We start from the raw sequence: 6572 nt of genomic DNA, 5'->3' as shown, positions 1-6572 counted from the left end.
AATTGTGTGGTATGTGTAGGGGGTGGGGGGCTGGTGGGACGTTTGCCTGTTAGTTGGTGATAGCAGCTGCTTTTAACTGAGATCGTCAGAGAAGTCCACAGGGGTCCTAAGTGAACATCACCCACTGATTCTGTAGGATATCTTTAGCCACAGACTGTAACTGATTCCTTACTGAAAAAGTAGATATTCACAAACAGTACTGTTAATGCACACACTTATTCTATAGAATCCTCTTCCTTATTGGATGATTCTTAGTTACCTTTATCCATGTTCTTTAGCTTCCTCTTTAAACATGGGGAAGCATCTGAATGAAAAAACATTTAAGAGTGCAAACACTGTAATTTCTTCCTAGACGTACAGAACTGAATATTTACGGAAGAGTATTCTTTGAACTTTGGAAACAAGAGTACAAGTCAAACATTTCAGCAATAGAGGTCACGGTACAGGGTATATACTGTACATCAATTCATTGATTTCCCTACGTCTACAACTCTTATGAACACTGGAATGTGTTTTTGTGACAAAAACTGAGGCTTTCAAAAATACTCTCCATAACCGCATACTTTGAACAACAATGATGTTAGGAAACTGACAACACATTTTTCATACATAAACGGATTAATGTGGACGTGGCCTCAGACCAATTAAATTGTTAAGCGGTTCAGTTTCTAAATTTGCTCCCTTTCAAGGCCCAAACAGTCATTATTTACACTCGTTTCAGGAGCCAGAAAGTTGTATGGCTATTAAATTAGCCAGACATAATGCCTTGAAAAATAAGATAAATAGAAATAGTTTCTCCAAAGTAACTGATTTGTCCAGTAGGCCTATGGAATTGCAAATAGTTACATATGATTTGTGCCACATTAAAAAGAAAGAGAGAGGAGAGAAAATATGCCTTAAATTTTTTATAATTGTATACCTTTATAAGAAATGTTCTCACCACTAATTTGTGGTTATGTTAGCTTGTTCTACTTTTAAAATGTACATATACACATATAGCACATATACAGTGAAATTCTTTTTTTTTTTTTTATCGCATTTCCCAGTTAAGCTGGGGTCAGAGTGCAGTGTCAGCCATGATACAGTGCCCCTGGATCAGATAGGGTCAAGGGCCTTGCTCAGGAGCCCAACAGGGGCATCTTGGCAGTGCTGAGGCTTAAACCCCCAACCTTCTGATCAGTAACCCAGAGCCTTAACCGCTGAGTAAACGCCCAGTTCAAATGTCATTCTGGGTCAGCACTCTTACTTTTTAGGGTACAAGTTTATTTTCTGTTCTCAATAATCAAAGATCTTTCTTTTCTTATGTGCTTTCTTAACTGTTACTTCAAGGGGATTCAAATTGTCCATATTATAAATGTTGGTAAAGCTTAACTTATTACAAAAAAGTAATTTCAACTCATCCATCCTTTTCTTTAAAAATCAATGCAACAGTGAGGCACTTACAATAAAAGTAAATGGGGCTAATTTTTGGAGGGTTTAAAGGCAGAAAAGTGAAGGTTATAAATTTATAAAAGCACTTAGGTTAATTCTTCCATCAGAACATGTATTATTAGAGCAGTAAAGTTGTTTAAACCATAGTTTTACAGTCATTTTAGGGTTTTAGGGTGTACAGCGTTATGTCATCATGACAACAAAGTTGTAAAATTGGATATAACTACACAGAAAGGGTATGTAAATGATTATATTACAATCGTGTTAACACGCATATTGTTTATGTTTTGTGGCTTTATTTTTGAAACAGTGAGTATTTTAAAGTTGACGGATTGGCCCCCATTCACATCCATTGTAAGTGCCTCATTGTAAACCTTACTTTTTTTAAGAAAAGGAGGGACATGTCAAAATATTTTTTTGTAGTAATCAACATTATGCCACAAATGCTGTGGATTAAGCTTAACTTGTATTGAACATGTAATATTCCTTTAAATTAAATTTGGTGTGTGAATGGTGAGTGTTAATACAACATAATAATAGATGACTTTATACGTAAACCTAATGAGGAATAGAAAAACTATGACCGGTTGAGTAAAACTGAAAGCATTCATTGATATGTTTCAAAGAAGCGGACACACTTTACTGTTACTCTCTCCGGCAAGTTTCCGTTCTGCTTTTGATGTGCTGTCAATTTGACCACATACCACTAAGAGTTAAAAGTCTTTACCGGGGGCCCCTCAAGTGGGGAAGAATCTGACAGTATAGCAGCTATGAATGTTACTCTTTGGACATTTATGAATGAACTTGTCTTTTCCCTTATACATTTTGTACTGACACTAGGGTTATGTTTAACAAATAGCTGTTGCTATTGTAAAGAACCAGCCTTAGTGTGTTTATCTTCCTTCAAACTAAATTCAGTCCATAATCATTATTATGTAGGGCATTCTAAACATAATACCGTAGTGTCTTGAACTAACATGTATTTTAAATGATACAGGTCATTGTTTGGATCTGTTATATTTGACATCCCAAATTAATTACATGTGTGGTTGTTAGGGCATTGTTAAGGGGCTGCGATGGAGTTCTGGATGCTTTCTAGGGAGTTACTTTAATTGCCTACTCAAAAGACTTTGTGATTTTCTGGTCCCTTGATATATCTATGGTCCCTGCTTCAATGTAAGTCTAGGAAAGCACTGTCTCAGATATTATCATTCACCAAGTGAAAACTGCAAGTCAGTTTGCATTGAAAATTTTCCATTAGCTGCAAAACTTGCCATATCATTCATCTCCATATCATTCATTTCAACGCTAAGTATGAGCAAGTAACAGTGATGCTTGTTTTAACAACAGCACTAGTAGCAACCTGCCACTTTTGAGTTAGAAAAATAAATTGTACTGTATGAAAATCAGATCTCTCATTAAATCATTGATTTGTGTGGAGACACATGAGCACCAGCAAATAGGCTTATCATGCAAATATTTAAAATGCAAAATGTCACACACTGACACACACAACCACATGCACACACACCCATTCACAAGACTTTTAGAAGAACAGAAGGAGCTCAGTGTAGAATGAAAGACAGATGCACACACATGCACGCGCGCGCACACACACACAAACATCTGTTTTTGTTAGCAGGGAGTCTCCCCATCTAATACAAGCCCAAAATATGTCCTATTATAATACACAGTATGTTGAGGGTTTCTTGAGGGTATGTGCCTGTGTTTGTGGAGCAGACCAAATCAAGGTCATCTAGAACAGCTTGAACAGTTCCCAATTTAATTCCCCATTAATCTAAAAAGTTATTTCAAGGTTTTACCACATAACTTGAGAATTTTTGACCAAATTAAAGATTTGAAGCTCTTTCGAGATGGGAAAGGCCAAAAATATATGAGTGAGGCATATGCAAAGAAGAGAAGAGCAGACAAAAATGGCCTTCTGTGAACTCACATGGCTCCCACATGAGTGTTGTGGGGAATGTGGAAGGAGGATCAGTTTTTTGCTCTCATCCTTGAATGTTACACCAGTATATTTCGAGGAACTTGGGATATAGTGCTGAACTGTGTGGGACAACAGTAGACAGTGTTGGGAAAGCTACTTGGAAACTGTAGTTCCCAACATACAAGCTACTCTATAATTTAATGTAATTAAAATAAACTACTCTTGAGCTACACTGTAACTTACCAACAAAATAGCAAGCTACACTAAACTACATAGGGGTAACATGCATAAATCTGAACATTCTCTTGGATCGATTCACTCAGAGAGTTTGTGTGGAAATAAACCTATTCAAAAAATAATTCACAGATTCCAATTTATGTTAAACACTGCTGGTTTGATTATCGCTGATTATGCGTTTGTTTGTAAATCTTAGTGCATAATACAATTTGACAAAAAACAGCGATGTAGCATTTAGTCGTGCAACACCGCTAAAAATAGCTTGTTAATGGAAAAGATACAGACTGATCTTACTGTGAAATCGGAAAGAGTAGGTTGACTTTTCTTTAGCTTAAAATGGTCTGTGCTTACCGAAATACAAGGCGGCATGAAGTGTTGTTGGGCGTATGGGTATGTGTGAGCTACGTTGTGAAGTGAGTTGTTTTCGGCTGTACAGACTGTAACGCAGTGAGGAGGAATGCATATTTTACAAAGTCTACCCCAACCCAAACCCCAAACCTAAACCTAACCATCAGTGGTGTAAAAATATAATGTTAGAGGGGAAAATGCAACCTCTGAATCACTAATCACCAATTATGCGAACATGTTTACTTCACGTTTCAATGCAGGATCTGATCCCGGGTATTCCAGACTACTGACATGACGCACTTCCGGTCGTACCACAAGGGAAACTAAACATGCTGAAGTTGATGCAAAAAAAGTCTAAAAGGAAATGCCATTTGTCAGTTAGTTGCCATAATGTGGCCGATCCTAGGGTAATCAAGCTCTTAAACAGCATGCCAACTTCACATTCATGTTGAAAGTTACACCATTTAAAAAACTATTTGGCTACCTGTCACTATTTAAAAAATTTAAAGTTAGTAGGGTCGCTATTATGAAAGGTTACACCCCCACACTGGCAGTGGAGTTTTACAATGGAACTACAACAGGAGAGAGAGAAGTGACTTTAGATCAGTAACAGAGATCCCAGATTTAAAGAGGAGTGAAATAAAAGTAGTAGAATGAGCGAGGGCATTACCATAGTAACTCCAAATTTAGAACATACTCAGAAAGAGAGTTCCACCAAGTGTAAAAATGACACTGCGAAGCTACCACAGATGCTAGGGGGGTCCTGTATTAGCAGAACATTGCAGAGTACATCCGTTCCTCATGGCCATGTAGGGCAGAAAGTTGGCACAGATGCCCCTAGAGCAGTTGGTGACCACAACTGGCTGCAACCCGATGCCAAGCGTGCCACCGGCATTCAGATGAGCACCCCATTCATTGGAGATCTCGAAGCAGCTTCTCGGAATACAATGTCTCACTGTCCACTGCCTTCTTATGGCAAATGTACAGTTTGCGTTGACCATACACTGAAAAGAAAACCATTTTGTGGTAAATATAGAAGAAAAGAAAAGTACTTTCTACATTAAATAAATTTAAGCGTGAAGTTGAAAATATTAATTAAATACTACATTTGTATTCAATTCAAACATGTAAAAATGTAATGAATTTTGAATTAGAAAATTCGAATGTAAAAATAAATGCTCTATCTTATAAAAAAATATATACAAAAAAATATATTTGTTATATTTACATTACGTCATCATGTATCAATCCAAACATTTTAATTTTTTGAAGCTGGTGTTTCCAGCATGCACTGGGCTTTAATAATAAATATTTCCACTGTTTGCAAGTTGATTTACAATTTTTTTTTTTTTTACCTTTTCTCTCAATTTGGAATGCCCAATTCACACTACTTAGTAGGTCCTCGTGGTGGCGCAGTTATTCACCTCAATCTGGGTGGCGGAGGACAAGTCTCAGTTGCCTCCGCTTCTGAGATAGTCAATCCACGCATTTTATCACATGGCTCGCTGTGCCGGGAGGCTCATGCTACTCTCCGTGATCCACGCACAACTTACCAGAGAACCCCTAATCGTGACCACGAGGAGGTTACCCCATGTGACTCTACCCTCCCTAGCAACCGGGCCAGTTTGGTTGCTTAGGAGACCTGGCTGGAGTCACTCAACACACCCTGAATTCGAACTCGTGACTCCAGGTAGTAGTCAGCGTCAATACTTGCTGAGCTACCCAGGACCCCCACCATTTGAATTGTTGATTTTGTTGACTCTTCACTGTGGATAGCTTTTGTGTGTCATGTGGTACATGACTAAGCATGTTAAAAAATTATCTTGAAGCAGATTATTGCAATGTAACTTTACTTAAGAATTTCTAATTAAAGCCAATAATTGTGTGTAGCCTTTTCTTGAAAATATGGTTTGTTTAATTTGCTAGCAATTTCTGCGTGGACATTGTTTCATATACATTTTTGTAAATAAAGCCCATTCTAAAAAATATTTCAGTGTAGTGCAGCGTGTTGTTTTTCATTTTTGAGGATTAAAATCACAAGCCTTCTCATGCTGCCCTAAACTTTTATGTAAAAGCCTTTATGTTAAAACATTTGAATGTAGACTGTTTTAAATCAGGTATTTGAAGATGGAGTAGTAGTACGCAAATCAGATGCAAGTGTTTTTATGACAATTATTAATGCTCAAATATTCTACAATTCTTAGGCAATATTAATGTATAAATAATGCTCAAATATTCAACAATGGGTGCAGCAGATTTGCATTAATTAGAATATGGATGGCTTTACAATGTCCTGCAGTGTTCACATGTCCTTCTCATGTACAGCTATGTCAATTTCATAACTTAGTTTCACTTCTATCCTAGATTTTACAACACACGGCTACAATGGCTGATGATTTTGTCTTCTGCGATAGCATTTGTGTCCTCTATACCATACATAAAATAACTAATACAAATTAACAATAAAATAACCTACGTCAAATCTATATATTTTCTGAAGTTGTAGCTAATTAAAGTTGACATAGTAATTACACTCTTAATGGGATAGTTCACCCAAAAATGGCAATTCTTTTAGCATTTACTCACCCTCATGCCATCGCAGATGTGTATG

This window comes from Xyrauchen texanus, chromosome 13 (genome assembly GCF_025860055.1).
Source record: "Xyrauchen texanus isolate HMW12.3.18 chromosome 13, RBS_HiC_50CHRs, whole genome shotgun sequence".
Classification (NCBI taxonomy): Eukaryota; Metazoa; Chordata; class Actinopteri; order Cypriniformes; family Catostomidae; genus Xyrauchen; species Xyrauchen texanus.
This window is presented reverse-complemented; position numbering follows the sequence as displayed.